Source organism: Cyprinodon tularosa, unplaced genomic scaffold, assembly GCF_016077235.1.
Source record: "Cyprinodon tularosa strain WSP-4 unplaced genomic scaffold, ASM1607723v1 ctg633, whole genome shotgun sequence".
Taxonomy (NCBI): Eukaryota; Metazoa; Chordata; class Actinopteri; order Cyprinodontiformes; family Cyprinodontidae; genus Cyprinodon; species Cyprinodon tularosa.
The window spans coordinates 511,762-531,691 of NW_024039378.1; the positions used below are offsets into that span (position 1 = coordinate 511,762).

The following is a 19,930-nucleotide window of genomic DNA, read 5'->3' on the forward strand; positions in this document are numbered from 1 at the left end:
AGAAGTTTTTAATTGGGTCCTCATGTTACAGATGTCAACCCGAAAAGTTAGAGACATTTCTATACACACCAGATAAAAAATGTCATATTTTCATTGGATAAATTAAACAATGCAGACAACTGCTTTAATCATGGCAAGGTTAGTTTATTCATTCATTTGTACATGTTAGTATAAAGACATTTCAAAGTGCTGTACATGAAATCAAAACATATATTAGGATAAGTACATTTCAGAGGCATAATATAAGAGAAAATACAACAATAAAACTGACTATTAAAGGCAATAAAGTGAATAGTCACAGTGATAAAATTATTACACTAACATATATTAAACCAACAAATGATTAAATAATTGATCATGCAGTATTGCTTCCAGTGACCAGTAGTTTCACTCTTTCTTCATCCTCTGATTTTCTGACCTTATAATTGGTCACCTTTGTGCCAACAAAGAAAATCTGTCAAATATCCTCAAAAAACCTTTTGGTGAATCTTTAATATAGTGAAACGGTGCGTTTGTGACTTACAGATCATAATGGATTAAGGAGTGGAAGTTCATGATGAGGAACAGACTGAAACCAATCAAAGGTGGACCTAATATCAACAAACACCAAAGCGGGTGGGCTGGACACAGGAATAAGACAGAAAAAGAAAACATACAGTCAATTCATTCATATTTTAAAAAAAAAAACAACATTTCTATTGTTGTTGTTTCTATTGTTGTCTAATACTGTTGAATATTCCTTAAGACAATATTTCTTTAATTACCTCAGTGGCAAGTTTAGTCAAATTTACTTTAGTCATGTTCTCCACCCAGCTGCCATATATTTTACAGAAGACACCGACCTGAAGCTTCTGACATTGAACTTTATTTCCTTTTATTCTCATTTTCAATCCAACATATGTAATGATCCACTTGTTCTCTATATATATTTGATTCTACTACCACTTAAAAAAAATCCTAAATAGTTTAAAATAACACAGAATTGAAAAACCCTTTAATGCTAGTTCCAGCACCTGATACCACATGACTTCTAATATTTGAATGTGGCCAAAATTAGGCGGCACAATGCAGATTGGGTAACTTGTGGCTGAGTGTGCTCTGATAAGGTAAATAAATGCTTAATAAGATGAAAAACAGAATAAGCTAACTGAATGCTGAGCTGATCTGAAATATTATAGAATCTATTTAAACGTATGGTGGAATCATAAATATATATATATATATATATATATATATATATATATATATATATATATATATATATATATATATATATATATATATATATATATATATATATATATATGTGTGTGTGTGTGTGTGTGTGTGTGTGTGTGTATGTATTCTAATGTTACTGTGAAATGGAAAATTATCATGTATTTCTCTTTCTGCCTGGTATTGCACTATACTGGAATGAAAAAATCTGCAAGTCATCACAGGGACGATAATTTAAATATATTAAGGTTTTCTGACTTTTAAAAAAAATTCTCAATTATTACCATTTGTCGTCACTGACTCAAACATCAGGATGATTTCACTGAGACAGATCACTTTTCTTGTATTAATAGGATGCAACCAGAGCATGAGCTTCCAAATTTACTTTGGCCCAAATGCTGAATTAAAAAATCCAACTTATCAGATGAAATTATGCTTTTGTGTTTTGCTTTTATCTGCTCCCAAGTCCTCCTCACTCCCCAGGGATTACACCTGGGGGATGAGGATAATTGTCATACATGCGATTTAAGTACAGTGATGAGATGCATGCCGTGTTAAATGTTACTGATCTGTTACTTGCTCATCCTTTGCCACGTCATTTCTCTTTGCCACCATTGTGTTTGAATTTCCATTAAGGGGTTTTGTTCCTCACGGGTGAAATACAGTAGCCTGGGTGCCATTCCGAACTTAGTCCCGCCCACAAGGTTTGAGGTTGGGAAGTTCGGTCTGGCTCTGCTCCATAGTAGCGCGAGTATTATCGCCCACTGTCAGGCGATCCAATCAAATTGTCAGGGCGGGCTTTATACGATGATGGACAGATGATCAACAGTAACGTAATCAACCACGTGACCAAAGCGCGCTTGGGTGACAACAACAATGGCTGCCGCCGGAGAGTTGAGGTGAGTAGATTCTGCTATTAGGTCTGTTCTAGAAGATATCGACAGCAAATTAATTTTAAAAGAGGAACAGAGAAACGCGATCAAGGCTCATCTTCTTATTCTAGGCGTGAAACTGCACGCTTTGGGCCGGATTTATCAAGATCCAATTTTGCGTGCAGTAATTTGCGCTCGCAAACTGGAATTTTGCGCGAGGGGCTGAACCATGGTTTGCGGGTGATTTAACAAGAGTGATTGCGTAACTGGTGGAAGGTGCAAAACTGTTGGAGACGCCCTATTTAAATGATGGTTTTGCGCGTTTTGTGGTTTGCGGCAAAGTAGTTTGTAGTCTGTACAAACTAGTGCATTAAGAAATTTAAATCTTACAGTGACCCCCAACAAAAAAAAAAATAAGTAAATATATATATATATATATATATATATATATATATATATATATATAAAAATTGGCAACCTTTATTCCCTAAGGTGGTACGTGCTGCAGTAAAAAAAACAAAAAAAACAAACAGGTGTTTTGTATTGGCCTGTGACTGTGGATGAGATCCCCGCAGCATTTGGCACGTTGCTCCACAGGCGCAGGGGGAGAACCCCGACCCCGTCGGACAGCACTTCTGAAAAAACGAGATTGGGAGATCCCAGCTCTCGCTGCAACCGTACACTGGAATGACCCAGATGCAAAAAAGTGCAATGTTGCAAGGAGTTCTGTGATATCTGGTATTGCGTGGGTCCTCCTTGTGGCTGGCTCCAAATCCATTCAGAGTTCCCCCAACAGCTCCAAAATGGCAATGCTGGATAAACGAGATGTTTTGATGATCGTTTCCTCGTTCATTCCAAAAATATTCACACGGAGTGAAAAAATGCGTTCTCTGCGTCTCCTGCCTTTATTTCCATGTCTCTTTCTTGCGACAATAACCGCTGCCACATGTGCGCAATTACGCATACAGACCATTTGCACCTTCTTTTGAAACGTGTTAAATATAGAGTCAGATACCGTTAGCAAAATTGCTTTCAGGTTTGATAAATCACTTTGCGAGTGCTAAATTAATATATTTACATGTTCTCCTCCCACAAGACGCACTTTTGCGTGTAAACGCCCCATATTGCATATTCATTGCAGAAAAAGTACTAAATGGATAAGAGGCGCTATTTAGCACGTTTTAAAGACCAAATCCTTTTAGCACGCTGTTGATAGATCAGTTTGTACATTTTTTAGCGTGCGCAGTGAAATAGCTCACGTTTTAATACACGCAAACCTTTGATAGATCCGGCCCTTTGACTTTTGTTGACAACAACTGTGCCTGGCTTAACATACGTCACGCACTCCGTTGCTCTTATTGGTTGTAGGTCTATCCAATTGAGTGCAGAGGCATTTTTTTTTCCTGGTTCGTTCGAAACACGCCCCATAGTCACAGCTCTATGGAGCAGCATCAGACTCATATTCTGACTAGAATTGAGTAGGACTACGTCAGGCAAGAAATACAGTGCAAATCAGTGCAAATCCTTCTCCATTCTTGGTTGGTCTGCTACCTTGAAACAGCCCCTTTGTTGGTGCGCGTTAACAGATTCATGATCGATCAAAGCTCGGGTGCGTTTGTGGGGAATGTGGACTAGTGGTTAGGGCATTGTGTTTTTGGAATCCAGAGGTTCTGTGTTCAAGACCCACTCCCACAGAATGACACTCTGGCTCACTCAGCAAGACCCTTAACCCCACACTGCTCCCCGATCGCTGCACAATTGCAGCCCACTGCTCCCCAAGGGGATGAGTTAAATAACAGAGTTAATTTGGTTGCTCTGTACTTTTCACAGTGTAATGACAATAAAAGCTTGAAGAGAAAAAAAAAGAGAAAGTTAGCGAGATGATCACTAGCTTTGTGGTACCTGACTATTATTGCTGTGGATACATTACACCGGATTGGCTGGGTGGAGTTTGCTTTGTGGTACTGGCCTCTTGATCATTTTTAAAAGATTTGGCATACCTTTTTTGTCCGTGTATATAGTGGATTTACATCACATGGACTTTGCTGTCAACCACACATGCTAAAGATGACAGATTTTGAGTCTTCTATATGTTTTAGCAGGCATCTGGTTTTTGGATGAATTTCTATCTTTGGTAATAGGACACATGTGTTTCCTGATATACGTTTCAATTATACTCATGACCTTTCTGAACAAATGAAATTTGTATTTATAGGTTTGAGTCTAGACTACATTTTATCATCCACTTATATCTAAAAGGATTTTCAATCATTATTTTACTGCCAAATATTTTGAAATGAATACCATGCATTGAAAAACTAGAACATACCAGCATAGAATTCACGTATTGCACATCTCAAAATGAAGTAGACACCCATGATTGCAATAATGATAAGCAGCATAAGGAGGATCAGCTGAGAGGCCATGGTGGAATCTTCTGAGAAAATGACATACACAAGTAGAAGTTATCCATCCAATAACCATTTTCTTTATTTACATTGCAAAGCCTCAAACATAAACTGACCCTATCAGTTTAACGTTTAGAAAAGAAATATCTATATATCACAGTATAAATATAACAAAGTCTTAAGTAGTAAGAAAAAATCAAGACATGTACACACTCTATAAAGATACATAACCGTTTCTTTCTTTCTAATTCTAAATAAGATTGAACTTTTTTTGGATGAAAACTTGTGGTTCTTGGAATCTAGTATTAGCTAAACAGCAAAAAATGAGAAAGATTTGGGGAAATCCAGATATGTATGGACAGGTGTTCTAAATAGCTTTGGGGATGGAGTCTAAACATTGTGACTTGTGAGAAAGTGTCATTAAATAGGCTCATATTAATAATAGAGACAGATGTTGTACCTTTTAAGGTGACGCGTAAATCAAACTGCTTCCTGGTGCGATCGCTGGGAGAAAGAAAAGAAATCAGTCAAGATATCAGGACCAAGGGGAACTCCAGAGTTTTCATTTCTCTGTGAATACGTTTTGCCTTAATGTGCTACATTTTTGTGATAGTGTTAGACAATGAAAATGTATTGTGTCTGTTAATAGATTAGAATGAACCGAAACCACTTCAAGTCAAGCTATACTGATCACAATAAACTAGTGTTGTTGTAAAGACTCCTCTAACCATGAGTGAGTACTGAGAGAGAGACAAGAACAAGACCTTTAAAGGCAGGCATCAAGACTTCTAAATTTTATAAATAAATCACTAAAGAAATAAGATTTTCATGAAGCCTCTTGCTTGTAAACATATTTATATAATGGTGCTGTTTAAAGCCTTAGGGAAATCATATTTGAATGTCAAATCAATCTGGCTTTAATATGTATGTAAATGTTCTCTTTATCAGACTACTTTTTTTAAATTTCTATTTAAAAAAAGAATCCTTTCTTAAACCCTGTGTTTGTTTTGGTATTTTATGCAGGCAAGTTAGTTATACGTCGGCTTGTACACCTAAATTCGGCCAACCATATATCAACAGTCATCTGTCAATCACATTTTTTTCGGTCATAGCATCTCGATTCATATGTCTCAACTAATAAATGCAAAGGTTGAAATAAGAATTAAGAATCTTTCCTTTCCCGTTGAGTTCCGTCCCAGTGTTTTCGGCAGATGTAGAGCTAACAGAACTGGCAGCGTTGCTGTAAGCCTTCTACACCAAACCAAGCTTCTGCCGCCCTGGCGTCCTCTTCCACAACATCTTCATCTCGCTTTCCTCCTCTAAATAAAAATGTATGAAAGAGGAGACTCATCCACGACCTCCGACACAAAACTCTCCTCCTCTTGCATGTTTCTGCTGTTCATAGCGTTCCTTGACAGTGTCATTTCTAAGTGCTACTTATTCCCAAATTTAATTTCCCATTGGGAGTCTACTAGCACTAAGTTGCTAACTGTTAGCAAAATGCTTCAGAGACACCGGCCACAACCAAACATGCTTGCAGATCTTCCACTACAACAATCCCACCCCCTTGATAAACAACCAATCACATTCACTTTATTCACTCATGTAAAGTCGGGCACCACTTGGAAGAATTCAGAAATGCAACGGTTGGAGCAGCTGCTTCCCTACGACTTTAAATGAATTTATGGTTCTATATAATATAAACATTAAATTGGTTGAGCAGTTGAACTTTAATTACATAGAATTCTCCTAGATGACTGCAGAGAAAAAACACACACACATAATGTATAATTCTTTAAAAAACATGAATTCGTATTAGTGCTGTATAATTGTGGAATATTATTATTCCACTAAGCCAGAACTGTTCAGTACTGCATAACAATAAAATATTTTGAACAGTATGCGGTAATAGGAACATCTGCTCCCTGCTATAATATGTCATAATCTTTGAGCCAGCGAGAATGGTCTGTAGCATTAACATCTAACAGATGCTCGGTGGCGTAAAAACTCTTAAGATATGTATGTTCTTAGCTTTACAGGCTCCAAACCAAGTCATGAGAGATAAGACTGAGTTACACAGCCTCCTTGTCACGTCTTGGTTGAGGTTTGGAGGACCCAAATGCAGAGGCAGAGAGGCTGAGGTGAATACTTGTAGTTTAATTATGAAAATGGTTAACAAAGGTAGTCCAAAAATCCAACTAAAATCTAACAGACCAGAACCATGGAGACATCAAGGGAAAACACGTAGAAGGAGCCAGTGAGAGACGAGGGGAGACGATTGCAGCAATGACAGGACCAGCAACACGATTGCAGCGATGACAGGACCAGCAACACGATTGCAGCGATGACAGGACCAGCAACACGATTGCAGCGATGACAGGACCAGCAACACGATTGCAGCGATGACAGGACCAGCAACACGATTGCAGTGATGACAGGACTAGCAACACGATTGCAGCGATGACAGGACCAGCAACACGATTGCAGTGATGACAGGACTAGCAACACGATTGCAGCGATGACAGGACCAGCAACACGATTGCAGTGATGACAGGACCAGCAACACGATTGCAGTGATGACAGGACCAGCAACACGATTGCAGTGATGACAGGACCAGCAACACGATTGCAGCGATGACAGGACCAGCAACACGATTGCAGCGATGACAGGACCAGCAACACGATTGCAGTGATGACAGGACCAGCAACACGATTGCAGCGATGACAGGACCAGCAACACGATTGCAGCGATGACAGGACCAGCAACACGATTGCAGTGATGACAGGACTAGCAACACGATTGCAGCGATGACAGGACCAGCAACACGATTGCAGCGATGACAGGACCAGCAACACGATTGCAGCGATGACAGGACCAGCAACACGATTGCAGCGATGACAGGACCAGCAACACGATTGCAGCGATGACAGGACCAGCAACACGATTGCAGTGATGACAGGACCAGCAACACGATTGCAGCGATGACAGGACCAGCAACACGATTGCAGCGATGACAGGACCAGCAACAACAGAGGAACCAACAAAGAGTGAGAGCAGAGGGAGAGCATAAATTGCTGACAGAGACAAAGGGAGGGCTAACGAGCTGACAAGGAGCAGGTGTGAGGAGACAACGAGGGAGCCAAGGGGAAAGGAACACACACACACAAGAGGGCAATAGAGGACAGCAGAAAAACATGAGAACTAACATAAATCTAGAAATTACAACAAAATAGGAATTAAACCAATAAAACTAGAAAAGGAGCAAAGTAAAGCACACCATAACCAAAACCATGACACTCCTTCATGGCATGAAGAGAAAGGCTGCTGTTTTGAGAAGATCGATCTGGCCAGTCAAAGATATATTAATCTAATAGAGAACGGCCTTGATGAACTCAAGTTGTTTTTCCTCCAAATGTTCGTGTGTGAGAAAGTTCTTTATGTAGGAGTGGGATAGTTCCAATAGAGACTGTGTGAATTGGGAGTTGATGTACGTAAAAGTATGTACTGAGCTTGCCACAGTCAGAGAACCCTATCTCTCCATCCAAGGACCCCTAATAAATTTGAACCTTATCACTTGCAAGAAATGCCTCAGCTTCCTACAGTAACTCCACAGCTCATTCAGTACCATGGCTGTGTGTGCTAAACTCTGAAAGCTCTGACTTGCCCAACACCCCGCCCCAATGGAGCGCTCAGCAGCTCCTCACTCTCTCATCATCACCATCCGTGTGCTGTTGTGATATTTTACCATTATATTATGGATCTATTAGGTAACTGGGATTATAATTTTTAGTTAAGTGATTACAACTGAAGTCTGCTTACTCACCAGGATTCTTTAGGCTTCTACCAAGGCTGGACCTCTAAATTGGCTGTTAAGATCCAGTTGTCCATCACCAATTTAGTAGTTTAGACTGTGGTTGTCAGCAGAGATCCCTCGTCCACAGGGAGGAGATCAAATAGGTCACCGCATATAGGTAGCTGGGAATACACCTGGATAACCTTTAAAAATGGGGTGATCATTTTGACTACATAATTTCCCATTTACAGCCAAGGATGTGTTTTTTACACAGACTGAGGTTGTTTGCCGTCAGTCAAAACATCATATTTTTATTCTGTTAGGCAGTGATGGAGAGTGTCATTTCGTATTACGCCGTGGTTCGGCTGTTTCTCCACACAGTCCAAACCAATGTTTCAGCGCCAAGTACAGACTGCTATGAAGGTGATGGCGAGGACTGTAAAGTTCTCCATTAAGTCCATCCATGAGCAATCTGTACTCAGGCAGGCGCAGCGCAGATAGTACTATTGGATTTGTTTGTTTTTTTTTACTTTTTAGGGTGTCTGGTATCCTCCCTTACGTTGGGGGCACTGTCATGGATTTGGTTGTGCATAAGTTTTCATTGGGTTTGTGTTGTATTTGTGTTCTTATGTATTTCTTGTTTACCCTCTGTTGCCCTCTTGTGTCAGTCTCTTTGCGGACTCCTCATTGTTTCTTTGCCCCTCATGTGTGTTTCCCCTGATGTCTCATGGATTTTTATTTTTTAGTATTTTGTTATCTTGGAATTTTGCTTCTGTTGCCACCTGTTGGATTGTTAAACCTGCAGAAAACCACCTCAGCAAGCTGGCCTGATGAGCTTGATGAGCCTTTGGTGTAGAGAGTTTTTTTTAGCGTACTAATAGTGTTCTTTTTGCCTAATCCTAACCCGTTTTTGTATTCTGACTTCTGAACCTGCCTGCCCCAGTCTGATCGTTTTGCCTGACCTGTCTCCGGACTCCTGTTGGATTCTTCTGTGGACTGAACCTGGATCTGCCTCTTGACTGCCTCGTGACTCTGGGCACGGACTGAACTGTCAAACCAGGTTAGTGACTCATGCTTTAATTATCATCCTCCGTCAGATTATCATGGTCACTATCCTGTGTTTCTCTCCTATACACGTTTCTGTCTTAGATGCCCTAGCCGCTGCCTCCTCAGACCCGCTTGTTTAAATAAACGCTTTTTAGTTATTCCCTTGTCTGTCTTGCCTGAATTCTGGGTCTTCTGTTTTGAGTCCTTACACTTTATTAATCCCTTGCAGTGCAACTGTTTACAGAAGTGAGAAAAATAACATTGCAAATCCAATAAAGATATATGAATAAAATAAGATAAGGAAAAGAATAAAATAAGATAAGGGTAGGAATACAATAAGATAATAGTAATAATAATAATAATAATAATAATAATAATAATAATAATAATAATAATAATAATAATAATAATAATAATAATAACAACATAAGATAAGGATAATAATAAAAAAAAGGATAAGAATGATATGTGTGTGCTACCGAAATAATATTTTAATGTAAGTCTTTGAACAGGTTTCTCAAGTCAGGTGGCGCATTATACCAGGGGTTCATCACTTGTTTCCAAAATGCAGCACAAACTGCTTGTGAAAGCTTTTCTGCTATAATAAATGCTGATGAAAATAAACCATATTCAAAAAGATTTGTGTTTAATAACTGTTTATTCAGATAAACATGAATTCTGAACTGTAGGCCTTCATAGTAGGTCATGATGAACTGTTTACAGCCAGTAGCTTTGTGTCAGACAGTCCAAGCTCTATTTCTCCTTTTTCCACCAGTCACTCAGGCAGACCAACTTTAGGGCCAGACTTTGGGGCAACAGCATTTGAGGATAATACTCAAATCAACTCAAATCAATAGTTTTTAGAACATCTCTTGTGATGTGAAGATCCCAAGGTTTTTAAAAATGAGTCATATGAAACTCTAGCTCTAGAAATGAAATAAGCTAAATAAATACAGCAGAAGCAACATTTTCAAAAAGTATCCCAACTAACCAACATTCAGCAAAGCAATCACCAAGAACCAAACATAATGCTGTGGTAATCATTCGTGGTGTCATCGTAAAATGACATTTAATATTATATAACGTAGCATACCCAAAGCGAAGGAGTGAAGCTCCCAGCTGGCATCGATGTAAAATACAGGGAAATAAAAAATTTCCCTGAAGTATGGCTTTATAGCTGCATCCATGTTAGCACGTCACATTTGATTTGTCAAAAGTAGGCCTACAGATATGACTGATTGGTTCTCACTCCAGATATGACGGTGTCCTGCCCTAATGGCCGCGTCATGCTCTAAAACCAGTTATACTGGTAAGATCACATAACATAGGCTCAAAAACAATCAGCTTTGTATGAATATTGTATAATTAGAGTGTGTAATTCAAGAGTGCTGAAAATAGTTTTATTTGAACTATATTTTCATTACCAAAAATGTATAATAGCATTCCAAATTTAAAATTTCAAGAATAAATTTCAAATTTACAAACTGCCAAAATTGCAGAATAAGGGTCCACCTGGACTTTTTTCAGTCAAAACATTTATAACTTGAAACCAGACTTGCTACAAAGGGTAACCAAGATGCTGTATTTACAGGTTATTATGTTTAAGTCCTTCATCACGGGGAAAGATCTGTCAGTTTTTTAAGCAGACAATATTTTTTTGCCTTTTGAATTTATTTAGTAATGCCCAGAATAGTTTACTTTGAAATTTTCACATCCACTTCATCCTCCAGGATTTTTATATCATTTGATAACAAGATTGGCAGATTGAGCAGTATACAAGTTGAGAAAGGCCTTATAAAGATTAAGTTTGCCTTTCTTTCAAAAATAATTTGGGCTTGATAGGTTAAAGCCAGTGAGCTGTTTTGATTTTAATCCCAGAGAGTCTTAGGAGCAATTTCCGCCTGAAATTATTTTGGAAATTTGCAATTTAGAAATTTGCAAAATTGGACTGAATAAGTTGAAGCATGTTTGTTCCACAAAGGTTTTAGTGGGCAATGTTCTATCCAGAAATGTGATTTTGGCGTAGTAGTACCAAAAGTGGCCAAATTGTGCCAAATGCATTTTTTAATCATAATAACAAATATGCTGATTTACATTATTGGAGACCTTCTGCACAATGCAAAGACTTTGCTCCAAAGATGTACCTGTTGTTTCATTGAAATTTACCATTGAACACACAATAATATCACCAAAATGAATAGAAAGTAAGAATAACAGAGTAAGCTTATGTAACGGTTAATCACCTGCAATGGTCGCATAATTACCTCCGATCCCTCCTTGGAAAGGTCTGAACCTCTAGTTTCTGATAATGCTGGTCATTAGGGTGTGTGGCTAAAATGAATACATGCTGTTGCATTATGCTAATTTTCAATCTAATTTTATTGTTTACACAGCTCTTAAAATATATATATATATATATATATATATATATATATATATATATATATATATATATATATATACATATATATATATATATATATATAAAAAGTTTTAGAGATTTTAAAGCCCCATTTTGAAAGGCAGGTGGATGATACACCAAGTGACTGTGTCACGGCCATTTCTATAAATAGATCAACATGAGTAGGTGTGAGATGGGCTCGGTACCAGGAATGGTATGAAGGTTTGTCCATTTCTTTTTGTTCAGTTGCAGTCCATATATTATGTCCAGAACACTTCATAAGTTTAGTGTATATTCTAGATATAGATACAGATGAAATGGTTCATAAACCTTGTTAAAATACGTCTTTAATTCTGTCCATCCAATTAGTATATAAATGTTACTTTTTCATCTCTCTCATGTATAAACTCATCTTATATAAAAGTTACAGCAAAATAAATATAATGTAAAAAAAAAAGTCTAACTAGTATTTACATTCTAAATTTCCCATTATGTTCCAAACAAATATGATATATGTTCTTTTATTCTAGGGAGCTAGTGTATCAGATGGTGCGATAACTTTCATATAATTTATTAAAGATCTCATGAATTGCCTTTACTAAATTCAAAGTCAAATTCATGTGTTTTTATCAGTTGAATGCTGACCAAAAAAAAAAAAAAAAACATTCTCTTAACTAAAAATAAATAAAGATAAGTGTGGAGAGAGAAGAGGGGTTTGGCGTGTGGCAACAACAGCTGACATAAAACCCTAACCGTGCCATTTATATTATGTAATACTGACAGTTAAATCAAGAATTTGCGTCATTTAACAATATAAAATTTACTGTATTTACAGTCAGTGACTAAATTATATTATTCCTGTTTCCATAGGATTAGTAAATTTAGTTTTTATGCTTGTAGATTAATTTGCACAATATTAACAGAAGGTTAGATAAAAACAGTATCTTACTATTTGATTAACTATTTTATTTAGTTACATCAAGTTGAATTTCAGCTGACACTGTTTTTTCATGTATTATAAATAAAATATTGTAACAATTGTATCCAGAAAAATCTGAGAATGTGATTTTTCAATGCAATATTAACTGTTCCCTGGTAAAATGATATAATATATGTTCATAATTCATTTTTCACACTTTAAATTTTAATATAAAATCTACATAAAAATTATCCTACCTGCTAGTAGCCTTAAGGTTTAGTTCAGGCTTCCTGGGTTCAAGCTTTCTTTTTGTTGCCTTCCAGGGAAATGTCAATCTTTCAAACGGTCACAGTTTTATGTAACATATTTTTACTGTCATCAAATAAGCCTCTGTAAAATTAGCAGTGAACCATGCGTCAGAGGCAAACAAGGGAAACAAAAGGTAGACGAAACAACACCTGTTTGTCAAATAGCAGAGAGACAGGACTTCTAGAGGCATATAAAAAACATTTACTTGTAGTTAAACAGGTTTGTTAAGTTAGTTTGCATCTACAGATCAAATGATATGCATGAAAACTGAGCATCAAACTAACAAGAGAAAAGGAGGAAAGTAAAACAAATAATGTTACGGTTTAGTGATAATTTTTTGGAGACCGTTTAAACGTTCTTGTTTCTATGATATTTCTACAAGACTGTATCTAAACCGAGAAATAACAGCTTTTGATAAAAACGTGCACATTGAATACAGAATGGAGGAGTCAATAAGTAGTGTATAATATATGTCTTGAGCATAGGATGATAAGAAGAACATGCTCCTTAGCTCTTTTACAAATGTGGAATGCTGTTCTACAGCCCCCCCTGTAGATCTGCCCCTGAATAGCATATGTCCAAAATAGCAAAAGTATTACTGTAACACTCTAATCACGTGTAACAGATTGTCACAAAAGTGATTATTCTCAGTTTTACCTGTTGTGACCTTTCAGGAAGATTAAATAAAACATTAGATCTTATATTTTATAGCACTGTAAAATTAGTTGGTAAAAACTACCTATAGTTATGATGTTTATATAGATAACAATAATAATCATAATGAAAAGTGTCAAGATTACTTTTAAGATGCCACCTATATGGACACTTTTCAAATGCATTGCTTAGGAGACCCATTCTTCCAAAGACATATTCTTTAAATCTTAATAATGCAAAAGATATCTTCTTTGGACTCTGTTAAGATCTTTATTACAAGTTATTTTTCATAGATATTCAATTGGATTTTAGTCAGGTTTTTTTTCTAGACCATACTACCTGCTTTACTTCCATTTCTTTTGAATCTGACATAAGAGGCAAACAAAAGTAAAGGGAGAGCAAACAAAAGGGAGATTTGTTTGGCTCATACCAGAGAGACAGTGCTCTTAAAGGCGAATCTAGGCCTTTTATTTCACGCGTAGTTAAAAGTGTTTGTATCCAAAATTTCCATTCTGCCAATTTCTCACCCAAGTAGAGTGCCTATTAAGCCTCAGATGAAAAGAGGGGAAAAGGAGTTTACTGTCTGGCTTGGTGGAATGGAAGGGATCAATGGTTCGATATAGTCCGGAAGGTTTGCTTCAGGAATGTCCTAGTCCGTTTATCATGTTTGTCATGATGGATCTCAGAGATTTTACCCACATGCAGAAAACCACTCAGAGGCATGGAAAAAGTTAACAGCTTCTTGGTGAAGTTGACAAAGCTCAGAGAGAGATAGATTAAACAGGTAATTCTCAGATGGGGGTGTCCAGCGGTCTGGTGAACTGTAACCGGAAACTCTAGGGGGAAGATCACAGAGATGAGTTGAAGGTCTGTAGGGAAATTGATCGAAGGGGATGAATGGAACAGTTTGACTCACATTGAATGGTTTTTGATTGATCCTTGGGTCCAGTTTGTGGAGGAATTGTCACACAAAGATGGTTACTGTTGGAGGACAGCGTGGCAGACTAATGGTGGGTCCAGAGGAGCAACGGAGCGGATTGTCACAGACTTTCTTGAGGAGGACTTGAACAGATCAGGTGAAGGTTTCCCCTTGCTCAGTGTGAGATGAATAATTCCTTCCAAGGGGAGAAGGACCAGGCTCCAGCGGATAAGGGCGGAAGAGGCCCTCCAGGCCAAACAGGGGAAAGGGTACCATCTAGTGGGTAGAGGGAGAAAATAGAAAGAAAACACAAAAACATTACTCACAAACAGAACCCTAACATGGTTCTTCCGTAGGGGGCAAACATGGGTCAGCTAGACAAACTGGATAGTTCTCTATAATCTGCTTCAGCAGGCGGGTTCACATAGCACTGCGTTAAACTTGATTTGAATGCACTGTCACTAATTTGACTGTCTCTGAACCGTGGGAGATTGAGTCTGTTTCGGCCAGCGAGCAGGCTGTTCTCTGAAAGGGGGGGGGGCATTGTCACATTAGGTGCTTTCCAGACTATCCAGCCAGATTAATCAAAGTTTTTAAATCTAAGGAAAAGCTGCTGATTGCATCAACTCATTGATTCAACAGTAATCAATCACACCAAGCGTGCTAATAGCGACAGTGGAGAGGAAATCTTCCTTTTAACAGTAAGAAACCTCCAGCAGAACCAGGCTCGGTGTGAGCCTGGTTCTGCTGAGACCGACTGGGGTTCAAGGAGACAGAAGCAGACATACAGAAAGAAGCACAGATACAAAGAAACTTGTCAAACAGCTTCACAGGCAGACCGGTCCAGGGAACATATTCAGGCAGATGAGCTCTGAGCCAGCTCCGATGTCAGAGAATGAAGAGAGTACATACAGATACCCACATCATCTTTTGTGGTTTATCATTAAAATGATCAAGAATTTTGCAGCAGCCTAAAAAGAATAGGAAAGTTTCAGCGTTTTTATTTTAATTTTCTCGTTGTGTCATCCTGATCCTCTCAATTATCACTCAACTTATCTGAATTAAAGATAATTTCAAATTGAGTCTTAGTTTATGTACTGTTTTTACTGTACTTATTGTTTTGAAAATATGATTTAAAATCCTAGTTCAAAAGCATCCTCATTCACATCTCCCCTAAATGTTCACGTTATGATATATGTTTACATTTTTAATTGGCTGCATCTAAAAATATCAAAGATATTTTCAATTTCTTTAAAGATCCAGCAGGTGTCAGTATTGTATGAGACAGTATCTAGAGACTAGTTACTTTTTTAACAGTATTCAGTCATTTTAATTATGTTCCCCAAACAGAGAAAATCCTCCCTCTTCTCTCTCCCCCCTCGTCTGCATCTTCTAGTGATGCCTAGGCTCCCCGCATGGACTTTATATCTAAACCTAATTTAATTCCTTTGGTTTATCTCCTCTCCTGAGAGCTAATCCTAATTCTAGGTTTGGTTGAGAAACCTAAGCTAAATCGATTGAGTAGGGCTATTTAATTCCTGTTTTGGACCAACTTCTTGTATGCATTTCTAGTAATGACAGTAAACATGGCGCTCGGTACATTTTCAATAAAGTTTGTTGTTTTTGGAAAAACACAATGAGAATGACTGCAATCGTTTGTTCCCATTTTTTCTGCTGCTCTCTGGTTTTACCCTTGAAAAAAGGTTGGGAACCACCTAGTGTAAAGTTGTGACAAAGAAAAAGAGAAAACTAAGATCAGATGTGAAACCACCTCCATTGTAGGGGAGTCCCATGGGTGAATTCACATAAATGAAATTAAAAAGAACAAAAAAGTCATGAGGAATTTCTCTTGATGTTACAAAACCAATCACACAGTAAGATTACTAATCAGTTTTTGAGTCCACATATAAAAACTTGACTAAAGAGCTTTACAAGCTGAAATATACAGATGAAAGGAAGAAGAAACAGGCTGTCAGCTGTGATTAAACATATTTAATGATCTGAGCAGCTCTTTATGAAAAAGTCTGAACCTCCATTAAAAAAATCAGTTTCTAACCTAAATCTAAAATGGTAAAGATGAAAGAATTCAAAGATTTTGCTGAGGTTAAAAGTTCAAACCATTATTATGATGTCATGGCAATAAAATGTGAGTTAGTATGCTCTATTTACCTTCACATCTAGATTTATCACTAACGGCTAGACTTGATTAACTGATGTAATCATCTGTATATCTGTCTTGAGTGCCTGGTGACACCAGATAGGTAGATAAAATATCAGATTAATGTCAAACTGCAGACACCACTGTATGGGAAATGAAAAGATCTCTTCCATTATTGTTTTCTTTTGTCAAACTATAATTTTTCAGATAACTATAGTGAAAATTTTAATTCTTTCTTTATATACATTCTTATAGAAAAAAAAATATCACTACAGGGTACATATGCTGAAGTGTCTTTAGCCCAAATAAGCTGAAAATACAGAGCAAAGCCTAAAATAAAAAGGTTCTTTGTTATCAAACAAAATAAAACGTTTCTAAGGAAAAATAAGCAGATCTTAGTCACACTTTTAGGCTAGGTAACAGACAGAGTTCTTTGTTCTTTGTTATGATATCAGAAAGGATCTTTATTCGGAAACAAAGGATCTTTGTTAGGTTTCGTTACCTTGAATCCTTCGTCACCAGATATCTTATTTCATGCATGTCTTTGAGACATTTTTTCGACCTAATTCTTTTTTTATCACGTAAAATACATCAACCTTTGCCTATTTAACTGAGGTCAAAGTCACAGTTGTCACGTCACTGGCTGGAAAATAAGAACTAACATGACAGGTTTATTTGTATAGGACCTATCATTAAGATGATTTAAAATGTGAACAAACATAAGACTAAAAAAGATAAAGAGGAAAGTGCATTGTAGTGCTATGATAAGCATGGGAAGTAAAGTCAAACTACAAACTCATTTATCATTTAATGTCTAAATAGAGGAAGAGGTTGTAGAACTTTGTAGAACTAAAACTGCAACAAGAACCTGAAAGTTCTGCATGAACCCTCAATTAATCTAAAAATCTCTTAGTTTACGATAAAGAATCCCTTTAATTGATCCTGTTCCGCTCTGTCCATCACGCCTGTACTTAAATTCAAACCAAACTGGATTCACATGCCTCATTTAGACACTTGGTTAAAACTAAAATTAAATATATTTGAAAAAGGTTTTTTTATAATCAAATTTTTTCTCTTAGATAGGAAAATGCTCAGAATTAGAATCTCAGAAGCAGAATATCCAACCTCAATAATTTATCATGACATTGCAATATAGCTATGGTGCTTTCATGAGTATAACGAAAATCAGATAATCACCTTGAAAAATAAAAGATAATCACCTTGAAAAATAAAAGTTTAATTAAATATTTTTTGTTTGTCATCAGTCAAAATCATCATGCTTGAACACAATGACTCCCTTGACGCAGCAATGACAAACATAACAGTTAAAATAATTCATATATCTACCAGGTATAGACTTAGACACATTTTATTCAACCAAGACATTTGTTTTAGAAAATAAATAAAACAGCTGGCCTCTCTGACAGATGATACACTTAACGTTCACATTAACATAAATGTACGGTTAATAGAAATGACATCTCAGAAACACCCTATATCAAGTATTTAATGGCATCACTGACCATGTATCTTTGCGGATGTTTTAAGGCCTCTTTGCCATCACCCTAATCTTTTGATCCCTCTACAGTTTCTCTATGAGATCATGTTCGAATTTTGGTCTGACCGCTTCAAAACATGGATCTTGCCTCTAATTAATTGATAGTTTAAAGCTAGATAAGACACCCATACAAATACGTTTTGACTCAATCAAAGTTAGAGAGCTTCTTAGTCTAGTTTTGTACAAGTATCTCAATGTTTGTTGGTGTAACTGTTGGCGATTCTCGGATGTGATCGACATCACATCTGGAATTCCCCATCACATCTGGGGAAAGACACTACCTAGGCCTCGAAGATATGGCCAAAACGTACATGACTATTCTTTATTTTAGTTTCATGATATAACGACAGGATTAAAGGAAACAATATAAAAGCCTCAGAAAGACTGCCAAAAAAATCCTACAGCTAAATCCTGTAAAAATGATTACGCCATATGCTTAAACAAGCTTATAAAACTCCTCCATTATAACATACATTTTAGAAATAATTACCTCATAAGCTTTATAAAATCTGGAGCATTGGCCGGTAACAAATATTATTCTTATAGACTGTAATGTCTTAACATCCTAATTTTATAAAACAATAGTGTGATATATGTTAATAATGAACTTATATCCACCCCTACCTCTAAGGCAACCGTCGCCCTGTTTCATGACCATTGTCCATTCACTGCTGCTCTAGCAGGGGATTCACTTGATGCATTGTGAGCCAAGTGTAATAAGAAATATATAACTCTGGGTCCATGATCACTATTAGGATTCTTGGTTCTTAATCAGTCTGACTGTTGAATATAAAAATGAAGCAGGGTGTAAAGTTCATGTTTATTTGAAAGGTAGTTTCTCCAGAGGCAAAGCAACAGCAGCAAGATCAACAGCAGAAGGCAGATCACAACAGGAAGAAGAAGAGGACGAAAGCAGCCTTTCCAATAGAAAGACAGCAGGTTAGCTGGCCTACATAGAGACAATAAGATCAGCTCTATATGAGCTGGGAACCAAATCCGCCCTGCTCTGAACATTAGAAGTGATAACACTCTTTGTAAGGAGGCAATAGACTAAATTAATCTGATTTATACTCTGTCATATCCATCTATTGCCACTGGGGCTAAAAAGTTAAATCAGTTTCTATAAACATGATATTAAACTATAACAGATGTTATCTCAACGATCTTCATAAACACCTTGCACTTAAATGCAGTAGGATAGATTCTATTTATGTCCCAATTTAATTCAGATCCATTGGATTAAGACTGGACTGCATGGTGAGCAGGTGGTTGCACTGCTGCCTTGCAGCAAGAAGGTTGCTGATTCGATTCCCGGCCCTCTTCTGCATGGATTTACATTTTCTCCATGAGCATGTGTGGGTTCTCTCCGGGTACTCCGGCTTCCTTCCACAGTCCAAAAACTTCACTGTTAGGTTAATTGGATCCTCTAAATTCTCCTTAGGTGTGTGAGTGAATGGTTTTTTGTCCTGTTTGTCTCTGTGTTGCCCTGTGATGGCCTGGTGTTCAAATTTTATGACATTAGAATTTATCCTTTGTTATAGAAAGAAAGGAACATCAGGAACAAAGATAATTTTCTGTGGAGTAAAAGCTAAACAGTTTCACACTGTATTTATGTCTTTCATCTTTGATGTTATTCCTTGTTTCATTCTCTAAGTCAGTTTTGAAAATTTAACATT

The 19,930-nt window shown here is 37.1% G+C and overlaps 1 protein-coding gene and 1 long non-coding RNA gene across 3 annotated transcripts in view; one reads left to right on the forward strand and one right to left on the reverse strand.

Moving 5' to 3' along the window:
* The window catches only part of LOC119798687 (myelin-oligodendrocyte glycoprotein-like), a 153,548-nt gene that overhangs the window by 91,694 nt on the left and 41,924 nt on the right, over positions 1–19,930 (forward strand). The window lies entirely within an intron of this gene.
* On the reverse strand, positions 335–5,002 carry LOC119798698. Of its 2 annotated transcripts, none has more exons than XR_005282750.1 (4): positions 4,956–5,002; positions 4,417–4,521; positions 524–620; positions 335–433 (listed from the first exon to the last, which is right to left on the reverse strand). It is a non-coding gene; the product is annotated as an uncharacterized LOC119798698 (long non-coding RNA). The 2 variants fall into 2 exon arrangements; XR_005282749.1 differs by having other exon boundaries at positions 4,417–4,524.